At 33.8% G+C, this 24098-nt stretch overlaps 1 pseudogene across 1 annotated transcript; it reads left to right on the top strand.

Annotated features, from left to right (window-relative positions):
• Positions 1-269: 269 nt before the first annotated feature.
• LOC148945706 (uncharacterized) lies at positions 270-23585 on the top strand (annotated as a pseudogene). Its single transcript, XR_016142546.1, has 4 exons — positions 270-338; positions 6392-6505; positions 9952-10122; positions 21041-23585. The product of XR_016142546.1 is annotated as an uncharacterized LOC148945706 (transcript).
• Positions 23586-24098: the final 513 nt, after the last annotated feature.

Raw genomic sequence — 24098 nt, 5'->3', positions numbered from 1 at the left:
CAAAAGTAACTAAAGTAGAATTTTACCAAAAAAGGCATCAAATGGTGCATTCACTTTTTCCTAACTCAATAATATGATTTGGTAAACCTTTACTGCCTTTTTTTTATGATGATTACAAATATAACAAACATTTCTAACAGAAATGAATTTCCGGCCCCCCCCCCTAACATAACCTAACCCCCTCCCCCATATCTGCAAATATATATCCTGAATTGACATAGATAGGGGGGGGGGCCTAAAATTCATTTCTGATAGAAATGATTGTTATATTTGTAATCAGCATAAAAAAGGCATTCAAGGGTATATTCACTTTAGTTGTAACTCAATAATATGATTTGGTAAATATTTACCCATATAAACAGATTAGAGAGATGATTAGAAGGATTTACCCAAAATATTTTGAGGAAATGAGGGATAATAGTAGTAATATAGCTCTTACCCAGAAAAAGAAGCCTGGCTTTGATATGAAAAATTATAGTAGATTAAAAAGAAAATATGGTTGCTTAATGCTCTGTTTTTGGTCAACCCATGTAGGTATTAAGCATAGGTTGTTTATCAGAGGCAAAGCTGATATTCCTCAGTGTGATAATTGTAGTGAGATAGAAAGTATTTTCCATTATGTTGTTGAATGTAAGGAATATGAAAATTTGAGAAAAGAAATGATGAATTTGTGCAAAGAGGAAAATTTAGGAGAGTTTTCAGTAGCACTTGCATTGGTAATTTTGATTGATGATGATTTTTTGAAGTATAGGATGACAGACCTGTTTATTAAGTTTATACAGGAAAGAGGTAGAGAAAAAGATTTTATCTGATGTTGACAGTAATGTAATTGCTGTATTGTCAGTGTTGAAAAAGGGATTGATTTTGTATGTGTAATAGGTTTGACTGATGATTTAGCTATGATATATGTCCGTGTTAAAAAAAAACCAAAAAAACCTGCTATAAAAGAAGATTGTCTGTTCTTTTTTAGCTTGAAGCTGAGGTGTATTAATAATTGTTGTATTGAAAGTTGTTGCAGCTAATGGCATTGTGCTGAGAAGGAAGAAAATTAGTTATATTGAAAGAAGTCAACTGACATTGCTGTCAAGAGGAGACTCAAATCTCTCAGATCTAGGAAATTGCACTTATATATCACCAATTAAAAACACATTAAACACAATAAAACTCCTAGGGTAAACAAGTATATTATAACACTTTAGCTTCTATTAATAAGGAAAATAACACATTAGGTTTGGAAAAATGTCTTTGACTCACAATTTGAGGCAATAATCAACAATTTAAATTTCACAATAAAACATGGGTTTATTGATCAACAGTAGATTTATTATGTTATCTTTTGTTCAGAAAAATTTAACAGCAAATAAGAAACATCAGCAGCATTAAGCTATGGAAAATTCTTAAAGGATACATAGTTTAGACCATTTAAACTGTTGTTTTAATTCATTTTTGCTATAGATTTAGTTTTGGAGATTTTTGGTTTTATAAAACAAAGATTGTGTTAGGTCATCATAGTTTAGTTCAAAGGTATGCCAGTTGAATTTTTTTTACCATTCCCCTATCTTAATAACCTACAAATATTGCTATCTCTATGGATTTACACAGGATTTGGTAAATTTGCTGGTGGCACAATAATTTAGATAAGATGAAAGTGAAAATACTATTTTATGCTCTTTCATAATACAATACTTGCTTCTGTTGCAAATTGCATCTCAAGCCCTTAAAGGGGCACCAAAGGTATTTCATTTTGTAACTGCACAAAGAAGTTATCAACACTAGTTAAGTTATTGAAAAATGGTTAAAAACCTATCACTGGCTAATAGAAAAGTTGTTGAAGAATAATGTGTTCCAAAAATACTTATTTATAAAAATTCAAACCTCATTTATTAGGCAATTCAATTCAAAATGTTTTCCTACTGTTTCAAGTTTTTCAAATGCCATTGACAAAAATAGTTTTGCAATTCAAAACTTTGCTGTCAACAATTCAGGGTATATAGTTGCACATTAGGGGGGGGGGGGGTGTAAAGTTAATGGTAAATTAGCAGTGGGTCATATGATTTAGCTAGGATGAAAGTGACAACATCATTTGACACCTTTTTAATGCTCTTTCATAATTCATATAAAATACCTTTGGAGCCCCTTTGAGGGCTCAAGATGCAATTTGCAACAGAAGCAATTATTGTATTATGAAAGAGCATAAAAAAGGCCTTAAATGGCATTTTCACTTTCATCCTAGCTTAATTATTGTGCCACTTGCAAATTTACCCAGGATTCATCCTATTGCTAGCAAGTGTGAGTTAAGGTAATTTAAGATAATAGACATGACATGAAGTATACAAGAGACAATCTTTTGTAATTTTTCGTGCTTATTCATTCTATTTACAGTGATTGCAGCATTATGGAGGATATTAAGATAGGACTTGTATTTATTTTCTTGAATTTGGGAAATATATAGCTATTTAAGTTATCCTTTTTTCTACTTTATAGAGGAATAAGCTGACTATTATTCTTTCTTGCCAAGTGTTTTCTGGCTCTATATATTAGGTTTAGTGCTTTATATATATATTTTCTGCTCAGTTTTCCTTTCCATGACTTGATGTCTTAACATGATGCATCTGGCCCCCTTCTGGAAGGGAGTCAGTCCTGAGAGAATGTTGTACATCCTTCCAATTATGATGAAGCTAGCCATGCTAATAGTCCAGTTACAATAATTGTTGTTGATGTCATTCCTCTTAGTACTGCTAGGCAAACTGATCCCAACAATAGTTTCCATCTAGTTGAAAGCAGAAAGAGAAGGAAATTCTCCAATACCCCACCTGAGATTAACTCTCAGCCAGAAGGGGTAATGAAAATTAATAACTAATGGAAATTGATAAAATTACATTAGCTAATTGCATTAGCGAAATCCTTGTTATTGATGATATTTCAGTTAAATGTTATACTCCTGATTACCAGTTTGGTTTTAAAAGAGGTATGGGTTGTGAGCATGCCTATTATATTTTAGCTAATGTACTTATAGCAGCTGATACATTAAATTTCCTTTTCCTTTTTGTTAATTTCCCTGGTAAGTCATGATATCTTTATGGGATTTGACTCCAGAATACCTGCTCAGCTATTGGTTGCAGCACATAAATGTGGAGTGGAACAATTGGTTATTTTACTTTTTTTTAATATGTATAATAAACTTTCTGTCCAAGTTAAAGTACCTTCTAGAAGTGGAAAACATATTCTGTGTAACTCTGTACCAGTGAGGAAAGGGATGCAACAAGAGGCTATTTCATCACCACTGTGGTCTAATAGCAGCAACCTTGACAGCCACACTTCAGTAAAAATGAGTTTAATTTTCTGGGGAAATGGGCAATTAAATGATCTATGTATCTATCTAATACATTTGATAAGAAAGTATATCCCAAATACCTGGAAAGAAATTTTTTTTTTAAATTGCCTCCAAAAAAACCTATCTGTTAGAAAAGTTGCAAACATTATACACCCTTATTCTCAAGGAACACATCCCCATTTTAAGGAAAAGCAGTAAGACTCCACTAAGAAAATAGGCCCCTTGTACAATTCGTTCAGTGCAACATAGATCCTCTACAAGTAGTATAGCATCTCTATTGACTAGCTCTAAATCACTTCTGACTCATTCAAATTTTCTACTTTCAGGAATAGGCTAAGCAACGAAACTAGTAGAATTTATCCCAAGTGTTAAGAAATGAACTTTGTCCCTTCACCATATGCAATGCCCACTGCTGCAATATCAGCCAAGGCTCATATTTCACTATCCAAGCTGATCAACTACTTGATCTCAGCCACCTTTATTTGCCAAACAGATATTTCTCATCATTTCTGTCCCTTTATAAAATACTTCAGTTGAATTGTGTCTATATTCATACAATTAAGAAAATGGACCATTCTGATTATGTTACACAGACTAATGTTGATTTAGTGTGTCTTCAAGAAAAAAAAATTACATAGACCAAACAAGATTATCCTACCTGGCTATTAATGTTTTCATAAAGACAGGGATACAAATAGGAAGGGCAGGCTGGCCTATTGTAGGGTGATCATCCCTCTTGTAACTATAGTGGGCTTTCCCAGTAGGCATAGCTAATATAATATGAACAATCACTGTTGCCCAATTGCTGGCAAGTCCTGCTTTGTGGACATTGTCAGTTATAAATCTTTGAATCATTTGTTTGCAAGGAAAGGGTGGGCACTTTAAGCCTATCTACCTTAGTTTTCCCCTTACAGCCATGGATGATAAACCATCCATCAACACTTTTGTTCACTTTCCCCAAGTTGATTTTACTTCAATGGCTTTTTCCCCTTTCTCTGATCTGGTTGCCCTGCAACTTCTGTTTAATATCCTTCCCAACATGCCCTGTGAGTTTGAACTTAATAACCTCAGGCATTTCTTTGATATTGCTGAAATCTCATTTTGATGGCCAGAAGGCACAAACCATGGTATGGTTTTGTTTGCCACCCCTCTCAAAATTTTTCTCTATATTAAACCTTATATGCAAACAATGGGCATCTGTCATAACTTACAACCCTTGTCCTGTGGCCAGTAGATAGCTAAGTCTTCTATAGATGCATAGTAATTTGAACATTGGACTGCTTTCCAGAAAATAGCTGCCTCAAAATTTTGATCAGATATCTTTTGATAAAAGGGCACAGAAGGGGGGCTGATTGCCTTTGTCTCTTAGTAAGGGCACTTAAACTTTCCAATGGCACAAACTCTCTTCAAACGTTGTTCAACCACTTCTTCCAGATGGTGAGACCCTAAAAGAAAGAAGATAAGTAAGGATATGTTGAAGCCTAATGACTCTTTAGTGTAGTGTAATTCTTCTTAAGAATTTTTATAATATCCAGCCTCTAAACTGGGGAATGTAAGGTTCCTCTAAGGAGAGGCATATTTTTTGAACTATCTGACTATTTTGACCTACAAAATTGCCATTTGATGATGCTGCTGATAAAAAATATATATTGAGTATATAAGCTTTACACTGATTCTCTTTTTTCTAAAAATTTAGCCTAATTCTAAACCATCACACAAAAATATTTTTTCCAAATCCAGTTTGTCATTTATTGCTAATCTTACATGCCATTTCCTGTTGTTGTCTTATTCATAACTGAAATGATTACTAAAACATTCCAATAGTTAACTTCTTTATTATCAATAGTACTTCTCTTGTTTCAGAGTAAAAAATGTAAAAAAAATTCAAAAATTCTCAAATAATCCCAAAACAGAACAAAAAGAAAATCAGAATAAAATAAAATATTGATCAATAGATAGTTTAACTGGAACTTGTTATGACATGTGATTGTTTATCTTATTCTGGACCAATATTGACTTACTGTTTGACTTTGTATTCAATAAATGTTTTTTCATTTTGTGCTGTTATATACTTATGAATTCAATAGCCTGTAAGTTGGAGGGATTTGTTTTTTTTTCCTAACATTTTACAGGTTTATTGCAGCAATATTAATGGGGATTAAACTAAGCTAGTTATCTGGTTTTTGTAGGCTGCTTAATAATTTTTGAACAGAGTTTTTGTGCTGAAATAAATCTTTCCTATTGCAGCAGTAAGATTTTGAAAATGGCTTCATTGTATATAAACCCAAAAACAAAGTTAGGCAAATACACAACAGCTTAGTTCCTAATGTGTGAAGTATTTAATCTTTCCTTTTCATATGAGGAAGGTACTGCCTCCCCTCTCTACTGGCCCCTATGAAGACATGCTGGTTGAAAGTCTTGTGATTAAGGGGGCTTGTACTTGCTTACTTTTTAGGGGCCAACATATTGCCAAAATGTTCCATACACAGCCAAGTGACTAAAAAAAGTTGGTCTAATTGGACCAGCTAAATAAATAAAGAATTGAAATAATTAAAAAATGTTTTAATCAGTAAGTACTCTTTACTAGTATGAGATCTTTAAAAAAAAATTTTTACCTTTTGACTTTTTCATTTGGAAGCTGTAAAATCTTTCTAGAAATTTAAAATATAGAATAGATTGTCCTTGGGGGTAGAAAAAAAAATCAAAACCATTTACAATACCTTTGACTTTAGTTCCTCCTATACCTTTAAAGGCATACACACATCAGTGAGTAGCCTCCAATCTTCACTTAAATGGGCTACTGAGTAGATGTCCTCCCATTCTAGTACAAGGCCATTAACAGTAAGACTATTTTTATTGCAGTTGGTCACTATGAAAACAGGATTGTCAATAAATTGGCCCTGGGTTGGGAATTTCTACCCTTATCATGCTTTTACCTCCCAACTATTTTCCATGTTTTGGGCTCCTTTTGAAGATATTACACCATATAATTATGGTAAATACCATACCATATAATTATTTCATTTAGTACCATATGATAAATAATTGATTATTTAGATTCTAGAGGTTTCTAAATGCCTGGAACAGCCTGAAGAGACTGATTGTGTATTTGGCTCAATCAGCAAACTATGGAAAAACCCATGCTACTTGGTATTGCTGCTGTTAAGCAAGGTAATTGCTACTATGGGTGGTGGAGTCAATTTGCTACTTTTTGTGCTTTTTTGGCTCAAAAATAGGATAGTTTTTACCATTCCTCACTTATTTCTGCTACTTTAACTAAGAAATAAAGCAAACTATAAAACATAACACTGCTATTAATTAAAAAAAACTCATTGCAAAGAAATTTTCCAAAGTTAAATTTTGCCAATTAAGTCCTTTATTCAATTTGAATAACCATTACCCTTAAATTAAGTATTTAACCTATTTAATTTTCAACCAAGTGTTTTAAAGAGCTTTTTTATTCTGTACTTTTCTTATACAAATACTCCTAATAATGTACTTTTCTTATAATAAAATATGTATTTTAAGTTATTATATTGAAAATAAAATTACTCATTTTTCAAATCAAATAAATAATTGACAGGCTTGTCCCCCCCCCCCGCTTTTGACTCATGTTTTCTTTAGTAATGAATTGGATATCTTAGGATTTTGATTTACCAACCTTTTAGCTGTCGCACCGTCCTTACTTAATATGGGCATTAAAGATCAACATTGCCATTCAAATCAATTTTCTCCCTATATTTCAAACCTTTAGTTTTCACATAATCCTCCCCGGAAGAATGCAGGACATCATTTGTGCTACCCATGCAAAAATATGATTTTTACTCTTATTCAAGTTGGGGTCTCCAAGATACCAGTTTAGTATTTTTTTTGGGGAACATTTCCAACAGGCTAATATAATTATCTTTCGATTTGACCTTAGAGGGTTATCAGACTGTTCTGTTGATTAAAAAAAAATAATTACAAGCTACCATTCCATTTAACCTGAATAATAGTTGGGATTTTGGAATAACCCCAACTTTCATAATAATCCCAACTGTACACTTTTTACTGTGCGGTTTTGTAGAAAATACACTTTCAGATCTTGCACACTATTTGCTGAGGTTTGCTCTTTACTTGGTTTCACCTATAGGTCCAATTATGAAATGTAAAAGAGGATATATCATCTAAGAGATTGTTATCAGATAAACTATTCAATGAGCCCATAAAAGAAGTCCAACTCGCTAAAAAGAAAGAATCCAGCCTTAAATTAAACATAACAAATTTGCTGGGACAAAAGCTAATAAATTGCCATTAAAAGAAACAATCAATAACAAGATAAAAACGATTTTCTCATTGTTAAAGGGGGGAGAGGAGGAACTGCATGTCTTTAGTATATGGTTGTTGACAATGATGATATCAATTGTGTAGTTCTATTTCTATTTGATGTTAATTCTTTCTTAGGCTCTTCTTAAAATTTCTCAAAATGTATTTCAATCCTTAAAAATTACTGTGCTGCTGAATTTGACAAACTGTTATTGTTATGACCAAAATTTGAAGATCAACCCAGCTGAATTTTTCACACCATATAGGAAATTTGCTCTAATCAAGAATGGTAAAAAATAACAGTTTTGTTAACAACAATCAAGCAATACAGGGTCGAATTGAAAATTTACCTGTTACCAAGTTACCCAGTAGCTTCAAAAGTTACCCCGTTAGTAACTGAAAAAAGTTCAGCATTGGGGTACATAAAAATTACAAAATCAGCAGTTACCTATAAGCCCTGCATTAATCTACATTTTACATCAATATTTTGAATCGGCAAGTAATGGAAAACATCTATTGCAATGATATTAATGGGACAAGGGAGTACTTTTGGATTGATACTTAGCCCAAGAACTTAATTATACTCTGATAAATTAATAACTTGTTTAATTTTGGGGTATATTACTCTTAGTAAAAAAAAAAAAAAAAAACTGTACCCTTAGGATCAAAAACTTACCCTTAGTAAACAAAAAACTACTAGATAATACCACCTTTTCTCCGACTTAGTGATCCTGTGGACAGTGCTTAATAGACCGAATAATTTGACTTGGAAAGGGACCTTGGGTCATGGGACTGCAACTTTCCTTTAATACTTTCAATAGCCATAGAACTGGTATTTTCATATATCCACTGAACTTGGTGCTTGACAATAGAGATTGGCCGTTCTCAAATAACTATTTTAGACGCTTGGTCAGTTTCCTAAAGTAAATCATAAAAGAACATTAAAAATTAATTTTTAAATCTTAACCAGTGAAGCTTTTTAGACCTAAAAAACATGAAGCATCAAATAGCTAATTTTTTATGTTAATTAGATTATATGTAAAAGTTTAACTGACCTGCCTATTGATTGTCCAATCCACTGCACTTTTTGTACTGGAAAATTGCACTACACTTTTTATACTGGAACCAGAAGACTTGTCGGGGTTTCAGGCTCTTTTTCGAAATTTATAAGAAATTTGAATATAAAATACAGTAAAATCAATTAAATAGCAAAATTTTCATGTGACAGATTTTTTTTCAAAATTAGTTTCATTGTTGCTTACGGTGGCTACTGGGAGAGGGACAAACCATGACGGAATACAAACTACTAGTACGTTTATAGCTGTCTTGTGGTTAAATATTTAAATGTAAGATGACAATCTTATATAATTTTCTAGTTAAGATTTAATTCTACCAATCTTCGAAGTACATTTGTGAAATGTATTATATATGGTTTTTAGATAGAAAATGGGTTGAAAATTTTGAAAGAAGGTCAATTTACCAATTTGTGAAGAAAGTCTAGAACCTGCCCAAGGAAAAGGCTATTTAATATTCTGCCTCAGTGAATGGATAGATTTGAAACTAATTAGCCTAATGATATAAATATCTTGAAATTTTTGCGTAAGTTAAAGCAATAGGCTTGTCACAACATTGCTTCTTTTAGTGGGAACGCCTTTTTGGGAATTACTTTTTTTGTGATTTGGCCGTTTATCTCAAAAGGCATATTTTATTTTTCACCTTCTAAAAGAGTCTGATATTCAAGACTGGATATTTTAAACCTCGGGCTTATGGTTTTCAACCTTATAGATAGTACCCATTCCCATTAAGTGCCAATTTGTAGGGTTTTTTAGCTCTTTCTTCAATTTCCATAAACTTGTTTTCTTTATAAACTTTTACCATTAACATAACCCAAAACATTAGTCATTATTCTTGCCACTCGTCATCGTCACCTGAGTGGTGAGTCACTAATAAGCTTGAAGTGCCATATTTGTTTGATCATACTTTTTTTCTCTCTAAATTTGTCTTAAACTTTCTGTTACTACAGGTGGTTGGCTCTTTACTAGGAAGTAGCTATTACTTCAACCTTAATGAAGAAAATTTTTACTGAACCTATAATAATTGGCCACTATCCTTGTAATATTGTTTCTTTTTCAAATCTATTGTGTATACTCTTTTTTGTATATATTTACAGTGTCTAGATGCTGAGAGGATCAGTTTACCTTTATTCCTCCGTGAACTACTTTATAAAAATTGTGTGGCATTTTAAAGGTTTTATGACTTATCAACTTGTTTTGTATTGAGTATTCTATTTAAGTTTTACTCTATTTTTTTAGAAGCTGAAGACATATCTTCAAACCAGGATAAAGATATTTTTGGAAGCACACAGCCTATGCTATTAATGAAAAATGAAGCCAAACTTTTTGCTATTTCTCCTAGCATCTCTGGGGATTGTCACCTAAATGCTGACCATGTTAAACTGGAGTCGAAAATTGGTGGGGACGAAGGTATGCTTCAGATATCTTGATATTTTGTATTTCTGCGCGTCCAAAATGTGAAGGTGTATAATAAAATTCCAATGAAATTTTGGCAGGGTGTGAAAGATTGGTGTTTATTGCATCTTAGTGGCTTTGAGAAAAATATGTTTAGTAAATTCTAATCCCAGACTGTTTTGACTATTAACGTATAATTTTGTATCCCAATTAAACTCCTGAATAAGACAACAAACTTGATTCAATTTGAAATTCTTTCTGTTTTTTGGGACTCATTAGAAGTCTTTTATAGTTTTAAAATATGGATTTAGCTAAAAATAATAAAAATAAATATGTCTTTTATGACATGTATGTCTTAATAATATACCAATTTAAAATCTCTGTAGTTTAGTCATTCTATTCTAGAAATGCCTTAATTTCGCTTTATCTTCATGCAATACTTTCTCCAAAAAGTCACAACATTGCAGAATTCCACAAATAAAATCACGACATTTTTATGCAGGTTGTCAAAAGGGCTCACCAGTAATATCTTAGGAACAGTTATGTGTGTGAAGTTAAAACTTACAATGTTTGTTGTGGTGGATGTTGAACTAACCAAAAGACAATATTTGCATCATAATTCTACTGCTTCTACTTCTACAGCTAATATTAGTATTACTGCTGCTACTACTACTAATGCTAAGACTACTACTATTAATTCCACTACTACTACTGCTAACAACTCACCGCAGCACCAAGCCGCCTGAGGCCAACACAGCTACGCACGCTCGTCCTCCACCCCAATCTATTCAAAGCCTCCCTTTTTACACCCGCCCATGAAGTTCCCATTTCCTTTAAATCTTTTTTTATGGCGTCCTCCCACCCCAGACGGGGACGACCTGCTTTCCGTTTAGCCCTAGGTGGTTGGCAGAAAAGAACAATCTTCGGCAATCTGTCATCCTTCATCCGCACAACGTGCCATAACCACCTCAACCTTTCTTTCATTATAGCCCTAGAGAGCGGTATTGAACCACATTTTTCGTATAGCCTATTGTTTGAAATACGGTCAGTCAGCCGGGTACCCAGAATAATCCTTAAGCATTTTCTCTGGAAAACATCTAGCAAATCTTCATCCGCTTTTCGGAGCGTCCATGCTCCAGAGCTTGACCACTGTCATCTCTGTAGCTTCTAATATTCTAATCTTGGTTTGCAGACTTATCTTCCTATTCTTCCAAACTTTTTTTAACTGTGAAGAAACACCCTGAGCCTTGGCTATTCTACTTTTAACATCTTCACTGCTCCTACCATCTTTACTAATAATACTACCAAGGTAAGTGAAGCTGCCCATCTGATCAATCTTTTCGTTACCCACCGTCACCTTTTCATCTTCACTTATTCCTAGCCTTAGTGACTTAGTCTTCCTAACATTACTTTTCAAACCAAATCTAGCACCCTGAACTCGCAAAACCTCTAAAACGTCATTTATTTTGCTCACACTTTCATCTAGGATACTTAAATCATCAGCATAATCCAAGTCCAGGAGACTTTTTCCTCCCCATTTGATTCCGTGGTCTTCCATTGCCTTTTCTGTGCTCCTTAAAACAAAGTCCATCAAAATAATCCATATAAAGGGGCATAGGACACAACCTTGCTTAACTCCTGATTTAATACAAAACCAGCTGCTAGCCTCATTTCCTACCTTAACCGCAGCAGTGTTATTCTCAAACATAGCACTATTCACTTTAATATATTTGTATGATATACCATACAAGGATAAAACCTTTAATAAAGCTCTTCTATCAACAGAATCGAACGCTTGCTCATAATCTATAAAACTGAGGACCAAAGGTGTTTGAAAACTCCGGCACCTCTCAACTATTAGCCTAAGAGTGAAAATTTGGTCGACACATCCTCTACCTTTTCTAAAACCGCACTGCTCTTCTCTTAAAAGTTTGTCTATGGCATCTCTCAGTCTAAAAAGTATCATATTACGTGTTTCAAATAATAGGCTATTCGAAAAATGTGGTTCAATACCGCTCTCTAGGGCTATAATGAAAGAAAGATTGAGATGACTAGGGCACGTTGTGCGGATGAGGGATGACAGATTGCCGAAGATTGTCCTTTTCGGTCAACCGTCTATGGCTAAACAGAAAGCAGGTCGTCCTCGTCTGGGGTGGCAGGACGTCATAAAGAAAGATTTAAAGGTAAAAGTAATTTTTAGCAAAAGTAATTTGGTACCTACAGAGACCAGACTAATGCCTCGATAATTACCACACTCACTTTTATCACCTTTCTTATAAAGTGGTTTAATTAAGGTTTTCCTAAAATCGTTAGGTACTTCCCCCTTTTCAAAAATCATATTCATAATCTTCAATAACTCATTTCTAACCTCAGAGCCACCATATTTAAGAAACTCATTTACCACCGTATCAGCACCAGGAGCTTTATTATTCTTTAATCCTTTTAGTACTGTCGCTAATTTCTCCTCACAAAACAAATCCCCATTCACATCCAAGGTATCACAAACTTTTTCATTTTCCTCTATATCTCTTCCTTCAACTCTGTCTCGGTTAAGCAAACTCTCAGAATGTTTTGCCCGTTTCTCTTTAGTTTCTTGCTTATTGCTAATTGCGACCCCATTCCTATCATTAACTGGGACAAGTCCGGATTGACTACTCCCTCTCAATTTGTTAATGTGCCAGTACAATATTTTACTATTATGCCGTCTAGCTGCATCTTCCAGATCCTCGGCAATTTTATCCATGGCCTCCACTTCACACCTCCTTAGTTCATATTTTGATGTTTTCTCCACTTTTTTTACATTTCTTTTGTTTTCATACGATCTATCACTCAGATATTCTTGTACAAGTCCTTTCTCCTTTCTATTAAACATAAAGCTTTTTCACTAAAATTCTTAGCTGCAGTTCTAGATTTCTTCCCTAATACACCTTCAGCAACCATCTTCCACATTATCAAATTTTAAACTCTCATGTTTAGTATTCAACTGTTCCTGGAAAGTTTCTCTCAAATTCTCATCCTGGAGTCTACCAACATCATAACTTCCCGGGAGGTAGTTACCCTTCCGATATTTCAGCTTTAAATTAACCCTTGAAACTACTAGATGGTGATCTTTACTTTTAACATCAATAACAGCACTCCTATATACCCTAGTATCTTTTATTGATCCTGCCAGTCTTCGGTTTACTATAACATAATCAACATTCAAATAAGGTTTATTGTCTTACCATCACGTGAATACTACTGCTATTAATATAATTGCTGGTAACTCTAAAATGCAGAATTTTGATACCAATAGATACATCAAAAGAATCAGATTTTAATGTTGATTTCAAATATATACGTTTCATCAAGTTTAGTCTTACCTATCAAGTGTTATGCCCCCGAGAGAACTTGGCTGGTTTTTGAAAAAAGGGGGAAACACCCTCTAAAAGTTAAACAACCTTAATGAAAATCACACCATCAGATTCAGTTTATCAGAGAACCCTACAGTACAGTTTTCAAGCTCCTATCTACAAAAATGTAGAATTGTGCATTTTTTGCCAGAAGAAAGATCACGGATGCGTTTATATTAGTTTTTTTTCCCAGGGGTGATCGTATCGACCCAGTGGTCCTTGAATATTGCAGGAGGCCTCATTCGAAATGAAATTAAAAGTTCTAGTGCCCTTTTTAAGTGACCAAAAAAATGGAGAGCAGCTAAGCCCCCTCCCAGGCTCACTTTTTTCCCAAAGTCACCCGATCACAATTTTAAGATAGCCATTTTGTTCAGCATGGTCGAAAATATAATAACCATGTCTTTTAGGAAGACTTAATCTCCCAAAGTCCCCTGGGGAAGGGCTGAAAGCTATGAACTTTACCCAATATTTACATATTATGTTGGTTATTGGGAAGTACAAACGTTTTCAGGGGGGGGGGATTATTTTCTGGTAGTGGGGGGGTTATGTGGGAGGATCTTTCCATGGGGGAAGGGACAAAGGCTATGAAGGGGGCGCCGGATTTCCCAGCATTATTTAAAAAATGATTAGAAATTAAATAAAAAAAAGTTTTTCAACTGAAAGTAAGGAGCAACTCAAAACTTAAAACGAACAGAAATTATTACATATATGATTGGGTCCGCCCCCCGTATATGATTACGTATAGGTATATGATTGTGCTATTACGAAATCAATAAAAATTCCAAATAGGGATATATCCTTTTTAGACAGTGAAACGAAAATACAAAACAAAGACTCGAAATATTTTGATGACACAGTCGGTCATCATCATCATTAGAATTACTTTGATGATGATGACCGACTCTGTCATCGAAATATTTAGAGTCTTTGTTTTGTATTTTCGTTTCACTGTCTAATAAAAGGACCTATCCCTATTTGGAATTTTTATTGATTTCGTCATAGAAAAGGCAGTGTGGTCTTGGAGAATAATAGTAAGATTGTGCTATTGTTATTAGTGAGCTAATATGGTATGCTGGCAAAAATTAAAGGGCAATTTGACAAATATACTTTAGGAAAGCTTAACAGCTCCATGTTTGCGTCGCATATGTTTTTATAATTTGGTTTTGAATCTGTTCTCTGTAACTGATAAAGAATAATTTAGGGTCCAATTTTACCGGTATGCCAAATATTTTATCAGTATCCCTCTCTGGTTTTGGAACTCGTAAATTAGTAAAAAATACCATGTTTTCAATATATGCATTAAGATGGTGGAATTATTGGCTCCTTTTGAAAACCGGTGTAATTTTTGAAATATCTGAAACCGTGTAATTTTTGAAATATCTGAAACCGTGTAATTTTTGAAATATCTGAAACCGTGTAATATCTGAATTCAGTGTAATTTTTGAAATATCTGAAATATCTCCTTTTGAAAACCGGTGTCCTTTTGAAATATCTGAATTTCCACTTAAACGTCTATGATATATGATTGGATAGACTGATAGCTCCTGTGTAATATTATTGATTTAAGTTTCTACTTGATTTTCTTGCTTCGTTAGACATGTTGGTCAGTGTTCATTCAGAGTTCATGGTGAAAAGACCTGTTTTGGATTCAAACCTATTGCAAAGGATTATATCAATGCAGACGAAAAAATAGCTTTCTCCTGGATTATAAACAAACCTGTGTGGCAAGTTTATCTTTGATGAACTTAATTTACTATTGTTCGCTCGTCGCCTGACCATCACGTGTACTTCGCGTGTGTTGGTTTAAACTATTTTTGAAGTGAATTTATAATGAGATGAGCGTTTCCGAACTTTTGTATTCACCGCTGTTGAACTTTGTTTTTGAAAATTTAAGTGGTGATGATGAAGCCGTTATTTTACGGAAAGGAGTGGACTTTTTTAAAGATTTAGACACTGTTAAGTCAGAGAAACCAAAGCTATGGAATTTTGTGAATGAAAATGATCCCCCTGTCAGAAGGGGCACTAATGCAATTCTTAATCACCTGCAAGATATTATAGACTTTATGAAGAAATGTGATGCCGATGGAAAACAGCTCATTTGTTTTGTCATCAAAAGACCAACAGAAGTCCCTGTTATCTCTGCTACAGCGTTTACACACGTCACAGCCAAGCTTAAGAGCCTTGAACAAGCGATTTCGCTAGTTTTTGCCAAGATTGATTCGTACAATCTGAACTTTCCTCAAATACCTGTGATTAGCCAACCTGCTGCGTGTGGTACGCATACTACAATTTTGATCTCCAATACCCCAGCTGAGCATGGTGACCAGCTAAAGCGAAAATCAGTAATAGATTCAATTTCTGGTAATCAGCTGGTGTCTAGAGTGCAAGCGACTAAAAAGCGGTGGACGGTGAATATTGAGAAATCTGCAGCTGAAGTTTTTTGCAAATCAGCAAAGGAAGCTCTACCTGGTTCTAGTGTGAAAGTTTTATCTAAAAAACACGCTGGTGTTATTCGAGAAGTCCCGTCTGATTTTGACCTTGAAATGCTACGGAACCAGTTTGGTATAATCGGGTCTAGTCGGTTTGGAACAAGCAAATCGGTTAAGCTTGAATTTGCAGACGCGATTACTAAAGGATCATTTCTGCGAAACGGTGTGAAGATTGGGTATGAAAACTTTTGTGCTTATGAGTTCAAGCAATTGCGAAAGTCTTGCTTCAAGTGTCGTTCCCCTGGACACTTGGAAAGTGCATGCACTAGTAGCGCTCCCAAGTGTGCTCGTTGTGCTGGACCTCATTTATCTACGAATAGTGATCGCTGTACGAAATCTCCAAAATGTGCCAATTGTGGAGGATCTCATCCTTCTTATAGCCTATGATGCCCTGTGATTAAGAAGATCACTGATAAGGTCTATTCTCAGAAATGAATCCGGACATAAGTATAGTCTCATTTAATATTAATGGAACGAGAGGCAAGGACTTTTTTATTGATGATCTGTATGTTAATTACGACGTTGTTTGTCTCCAAGAACATTTACTGACTGCCTTTAGCGAAAATTTTCTGAGATGAAGAAGTGATCACGTTGTTTCTGTGCGTCCAGCTAAAATTACCCGTGGCCGTCCTTCTGGCGGCTTAGCATGTGTTTTTAAGAAAAATATTTCTGGTGCGAGTCCTGTGCTTTTCCAATCAGAAAACACTTTTCTTGCGGTGCGTCTTGGTAATGTTGTATTAATCAATGTGTATCTGCCATATAATGATCGTTCCATTCGTTCACTTCAGAATTTATATTGTGCTTGTAATGGTCTTAAAACTTTAATTCAAAAGATATCGGATAACGGGTTGCATTTTGTTATTGCTGGTGATTTTAATACTGATCTGGTTTCTGATAATGTAAGGAATGGTCAGCTTTTTGATTCTCTCCCGGCTTATAAAATTGTTCGGAAGTCCCATGATTATACGTATATTCACCATTCAGGTAGTAAATCAGACATTGATCACGTTATTTGTTCTGCAGCTCTTGTCTGCTCGCCCGTTACGGTTCATTTTGACGAGAATGATCTTGATCACCTTCCGCTGTCTTTTTGTTTATCAAAGCCTGTTGTTTTTTCTGGGAGTATGTCTAAGAGTCGTGGTGTGGGTTCTAAATGGTTTTATAAGCCTGATTGGAATGATACGAATTTTTCTGTTTATCTTATAACTCTGGCTTCACTTTTAAGTACGATTTATGTTCCTTATCAGCTTTTGCAGTGTAGTCAGAATTTTATTTATGCTAAATATGAAATAGACCGATATTATCATTCTATCCTCTCTGCTACGAAAGAAGCTGAAAAAATTTTTGTCCCATTTAAGCGAATCCAAAAAAATACTCAAAAGCCTCTTTGGTCACTTGACCCTAACCTTAAGGCCTGTAAAAACAAAGCTAAATTTTGGCTTAAAATTTGGACAGATTGTGGTCGGCCTAGGTCCGGTAATGTTTTTCTTATTAAACAGAAAACTAAATTAGAACTTAAGAAGTATCTAAAAACTGTCCGATACTGAGGGCTTGATTTTCCATCTTCGCCTAAGGATTGGAGGAATGTAATTAATTCAAGTAAAACAGACGATTCTGATGTAAGTAGTATTGATATTCCACCAAGTTCTTGGCATGCATATTATTCGAAGATTTTGTCCGTTTTGACTTATTCTGTTCATAAAAAGTTTGGTGAAGCGTTTGTTAAAATTGTCCCTAGATTTTTAAGTCGGCGCTTTGTTTTGCCTATATCGCGTTGTGAAGTTTTGAACGCTTTGAATTATCTTAAGTCGAAATCTATTGATGCTGAATGTATCTCTAAAATGTATCTAACTCCCCAATGTGCTAAACTTGTGTCACATCTTGCGCTCTTGTTTCAAATATGCTTGGCTTCTTCTGTCGTCCCGGAAATTCTTTTGTGTGGCAGCGTGACTTCAATTTTAAAAAGAGGTAAATCGCCAAAAGATTGCTCTTCTTACCGTCCAGTTTCTGTTTCTTGCAATATTAGCAAGGTCTTCGAGTATATTCTTTTACCTAATCTAACTCGAAATATTTCTTTCTTTGGTGAAAATCAACTTGGTTTCAGACCTGATGTGGGGTGCCAACATGCTCATCGTGTCCTTTCTTCTATTCTACTTTCTAATTCTTCTAAGGGTAAAGGCGTATATCTCTGTACACTTGATTTTTCAAAATCTTTTGATTCCGTTGTTCATAACCAGCTGGTCTTTTCTTTGGCTTCTTCTGGTGTTAATTTTTCGGTTATTTACCATCTACGGTTTTGGTCTTATAATTTTTACCTCCACCTGAAATCTTTTCCAGAAACAACTATTAAAGTGCTTTGTGGTGTTAGGCAGGGAGGTGTTTTATCACCAACCCTGTTGTAAATTTGTACTTCTACTGTTCTGGAAAAGATCTCAGGCACTTATTTTTCTGGTTCTACTGATGTTTCTTAAATTGGCAATGCTGATGACATTCTGTTGATTAGTCATACTAAGTCTGCTCTTTTTGCAATGGTTTCCTTAGTTTCTCAGTCTTTCCTAAATATTGGTCTATCCCTGAATTTTGACAAGTGTAAATTCTTATCTTATAATCTGTCTTCGTCTACTCCTCTGGTATGTAATGAATTTTCTGTACTTTCTGTCTCTTCCTTTCGGTGGCTTGGTATTACTGTTTCTAATTCTCTAGCTCTCTTTCGTAAACAGATTGTTGCTGATTCAGCAAGAAAAATTCAGTTCAGTTATTCAAAAATTGTAGCAAACCGTGGAAAATATAACAGAAGAGCTCTTGGGCGCTTATTCTCGACTTTTTTCTGATTATTCTGTGCTTTATTTTTCGGGTGTTCATTCTGTTCTTAAGCTAAAGGATTTAAAAAAGATTAATGTTACATATTTCAAATTTTGAAAATTTCTTCTTTCTCTGCCGCCATGGACTAGAAATCGGTATCTAGTTAATAATTTTTATGTTACGGATGTAACTCAAAAGCTCGGTGTCCTACACAAAAAGCTTTCTGCAGATGCATTTTGTAAATTTGGCCCTGGCCACGGTATTTTACAGTTCTTTTCGTAGTTTAATTTAATTGCTAGTGTTTGTTGATTATTTTTTTTTTTTTTGGTTTTGTTTTTCTTTTTTATTATTATGTACTCCACTTGTACTACTTTTTGTTAGTTGTGGGTAATAAATGATTGATTGATTGATTGATTGTACTGTTTAATTGTTAATTATTTGTGTTCATCTTTTTTTTGCTTGTTTGTACTCCTCTAGTGCATTTTTGTAATGTGTCGAAAGACGGCAAAAATAAATTATATATTTTATAGTTTGATAGCTTCGTTACTCACAGCCCCGATAAAAAATCCATTTGTATTTTATAAATTTCTATTTCATAAAATCCATTTTGTATTTCACATTAGTATTTCATAAAAATTCATTTGTATTTCGATAAAGTACATAAAAAATCCATTTGTATTTAATAACCAGTGATGCCTTTTGGACCTAAAAAACATGTAACATCAATTAGCCAATTCATTATATGAATTTGATTATATTTAAAAGTTTAACAGACGTGCTTATTTATTGTCCAGTGCACTGTACTTTTGGTACTGTAAAATTGCACTGCACTTTTTATACTGGAAAAGAAAATCACTGAAGGTGGTATTCCTGAAAAAAGGGGATTTTTGGGGAACCGATTTTTTTTTCCGAGAAAATAGATTTTTGGGGAAATCCTAAAAAACTGGGGAGTAGAGGAAGCATTGGTATTTTCAGAAAAAATGTGGCAACAAATTTTACTCAGCCTCAAAAGTGCCAAGTACCATTGCTACTATGCTACCCCAATTTCTGCACGGTGTAGCACTACTCGTGTTTTGACAAATTTTCTTAGAGCGAAAATTATTTTATATGTAAAACTGGTATTTTCAGGCAAAATCTGACAACAAGTTCGAAATCTACCAAGCAGCATTGCTACTTTGCTTCCCTACTTTTTGCACGGCGGCCTGGAGAAATGTTGTACACAACTATTTTAGTTGGGGTCCAGAGTGCTGACTTTATTGGGATGTCAAGAAGGGATTTTAACTTTAGTAATTTCTCGGCTGATTTGGTATCTTGGAGAGCTATGAGTAAAGATCTATAAGGATTGATGTCTAATGAAAACATAGCTTTTATTGATTTGAAAATAGGCACCCTTATTATTGTTATTTTTTATTTCAAAAAGATATTTATCAGGAGATATTTTTAGATACTTTCCCAGGTTTGGTTGATGCAAGGGGAGGGGAGTTATTTTGTTTAGTGAGATTTTTTTTTTCCTCTTTTCAGAGCTCCTTGAAAGGACCTCTTGAATCTCATTTTCATTTATCATCCTGGATTGTGATGTTTGTCACCACCTCAATCATTGTGTTATCCATTTAATTTTACTCATCAATTAAGCTTTGTGACAGACTTGACAAGCCAAAAGGGGGACTGTGGAACTTTTTCACCAGACCATCTGCATTTTGTGAAGGGAGGTCAAAAAAATGACATGTCTTTTATGGCAAATATACCTTAATAATATACAAATGTACAACTCCGTAGTTTAATCATTCTCTTCTAGAAACGCTTTAGTTTCGTTTGATTTGGAAGATTTGGAGTTTCGTCGCTAAAGATTCGGATGATTTTTATGGGGTTCACTCAAGGGCTATTTAAACGCCAACGGCTATTTAAAACAACTACCGTCAGAAACTACGGTAATTGATAAGAGTAGGGGTTGATATAGTACATGGATAATACAGTACAGATTTTTTTTTTTTTTTGAGAAGCCCACCTTTTATAAATCGAAGTACAACCAGAATTTTGAATTATCGAAAAAAGAAAGAAATAAAGAGTTTGGACTGTTATAAGAATAATGCCTCAAATTGGCTGTTATAAATCAAATACCGATATAAGAGCCATTATAATAACTGTATAAAGCTAAAAACATCAAAAGCTGCGTTGTGTACTAAATAAAAAAAGGACTAAAAAAAAAAAAATTTTGTTGATTTATTTTGAGCGAATTTTATATTATTTTAGATATCCCTATTGCAAAGTTGCATGATAATGATGTCAGCAAAGAAGGACCTGAGTTACCAAGCCAACCAGGTTTTGCAAGTATATGGTTAAAAAATGAAGTAGATTTGGATTGTCAAAATGAGATGCCAAGTCATATTTTTGGATTTGCTGAAAATGATCTGATGAAACAAGAAGTATCTCATACTAGAAAAAGTCCTTTTGAGTGTGATATATGTAAGAAACGGTTTACTACAAGTGTTGATGTATCTAATCATCAAAGAGCTCATACTGGAGAAAAACCGTTTGAATGTGATATATGTGACAAAAGATTCCGCCGAAAAGCCAGTCTTTTTATTCATCAAAAAACTCATACTGGAGGAAAACCTTTCGAATGTGATATATGTAAGAAACGTTTTATTCATAGTTCTGGTTTGTCGTATCATAAAATAACTCATGCTGTTGAAAAACCTTTCGAATGTGGTATATGTAACAAATGTTTTGCTTCAACTTCCAGTTTATCTTATCACAAAAAAACTCATACCGGAAAGAAATCGTTTGAATGTAATACATGTGAGACAACCTTCTACCGAAAATGCAACATATTTCGTCATCAGGGTACTCATACTGGAGAAAAACCTTTTGAGTGTGGTGTATGTGAGAAACGTTTTACTTTAATCCAATTTATCTGTTCATCAAAGAACTTATACTGGAGAAAAGCCGTTCGAATGTGATATATGTAAGAAAACATTCCGCCGAAAAGCCAATCTATTTATTCATCAAAGAACTCATATAGGAGAAAAACCTTTCAAATGTGATGTATGTGAGAAACATTTTACTAATAGTACCAGTTTGTCTCGCCATCAAAGAACTCATACTGGTAAATAACCCTTTGAATATTCCAAATTATCTAATCATCAAAGAACTTGTACTTGAGAAATAACTTTGAAATGACTGAGAAAAATCTTTAAAATGAAATATTTGAAAGAAATGTTTTACATCAAGATCCGGTTAATCTAATTATCAAATAATTCATATTAGTTGAAAACCTTTCGTTTCTGATATGTATAACAAGTTTTCTACTTAAAGTTACGATCTAAATCGTCGTAAATGAATACATACAAGAAAAAAACAATATATTCTCTGAATTTTCTTCTTTTCCAGTTTTGTTTTTATCTGAAACGCTGTTTTTATTTTCAATTTTATTCCAATCCTTTATTTTTTCACCTTTTTTTAATATTTTTATATTGTCTTTGTGTTTTTGTTTTATTTGACTTTTATCCTATGTAATATATGGAAACAGCTTATTTTTAATAACACGGGTGAATCTAATTAGAAACTTTATTGGGTCATATTTATAAAATGGCTTTTTTAAAGAAATGAGCATTTCAGTTTTTTTAAGGAATTAAGAGATTAATTTCTGGTTTTTTTTTCAGAATTATTCTACAATTGTTTCGTTTTTTTTTATTCATGGATGTAGTGTTCTTAATTTATTGATTTTATGTATAAGAGATTAATTTTGGTAAATATTTTATTTGACTATTGTAGTATTAGGTCAATCTTGTGATAAATTTTCAATCTTTTTGTTAACAATTTTTAATGTTTGTCGTTTATACTGGGACTACGCCTATCTTTCTTTCAAAAACACCATGGAGGAGGCCCCCTGTAGGTCTAGAAATAATTCTTACTGCTAGCACTTTATACCGGGACCACGCCTACCTTTCTTTCAAAACCATTATTATCATAGTATTTCATAGCATTAACTTGTTCTGAAATGATATTATAAAGTCTTTTTAAAAGTATTGCTTTGTGTTGGGATATGTATAAAATTGAAAATCAATGTTGAGGGTGAAAAAACATGTCAACTCCAACTTGAAAAAAAGCCAAGTCTGAAAGTCTCAAGAAAAGAACTTGTTCTGAATTAATAAAATAAAGCCTTTTGAAGAGACCAAGAGTTGTACAGACTGTGTAGATAAATTTCAAAAATCTGAAAATATGTTGAAGATTTTTACAAGCTTGAATTTTTTCATATGATTGAACTTGGGGCATATATGGAAAAATGCTCCACGTTTTTTTTTTTTGTTAGATCTCCAAGGAATTTTCTCTTTTAGCCGTCTTTGATTAAAGGAGATAAATACTGAACTTATAGCCAGATTCCATGTTTTCATTTCATTAATATAATGTTTTCTTCCGATTTTCATTAATATTGAAGCATTAAACCTGAACCTTTCTATTCCAACAAGGTCCTACCCACACAGGGCGCTTCAAGGGGGGTTTCGGACCCCCTTCCGTTTCACTCAATGGTTAAAAAAAGTGCACTTTCAGCCCCCTACAGTGAATTTTTCTCTGTTCTTCTGTTTTAACCCTGCTTCTACTAAAATATTAATAGTCTACCTACATGATGTAAAGAAATAAAAGAAAATTGTTATAGTAAGTGATGTATTGAATAAAATGACACTGCATATTGTAAAAAGACAAATGCACTTTACTGTTCTGTTAAATATGATGGTAGTCACAAATCGGTACTAGCGGTGGGATGTCTTCTTCAAGTGTATCTTCTTGGGGGTGCTGGGAGGTGAAATACATTGGCAATGGAGCTACCAGGGGGATGTCTTCTTCAAGTTTATCTTCTTGGGGGTACTTGCCAATAATTAGGATATCTTCATCGTGGGGGGAGGGGGGGGGGGGCTCTCAAGAATTTCTCGATATGATTTTTACTCATCCCTGGCACTGGTGAGAATATTTTCACTATTGTCATCTATCGCTTGTTTTATTGTTATACATATATTATGTTCCTTAATGTTTATTGAAGTATTCATTAAGATAATTTCTTAAACCACATTGGCCTGACATAACATAAAAGTTCAATTTTTTTTTTTTTTTTTTTTTTTTTTGCAAATCACGGATATTGGTGAGTGACTCACTTTTATTGTTGTTAGGTATTTGGTTTTCAATTCTTACAATTTTTGGTTTATTTCATTGGCTTTTTCACATTCACATTGACTTTCCGCCTTTTATTTTGTTGGTTTTTTCTTTGCCACTCTCATTGATTATATTTTTTCGTTTCGCGTTGAAGAAGAGA

This window comes from Artemia sp. Qi Xiang Cuo, chromosome 12 (assembly GCF_049724085.1).
Source record: "Artemia sp. Qi Xiang Cuo chromosome 12, ASM4972408v1, whole genome shotgun sequence".
Lineage (NCBI taxonomy): Eukaryota > Metazoa > Arthropoda > Branchiopoda > Anostraca > Artemiidae > Artemia > Artemia sp. Qi Xiang Cuo.
The sequence above is the reverse complement of the archived record's forward strand: the minus strand, read 5'-3'. Positions and strand labels throughout refer to the sequence as shown.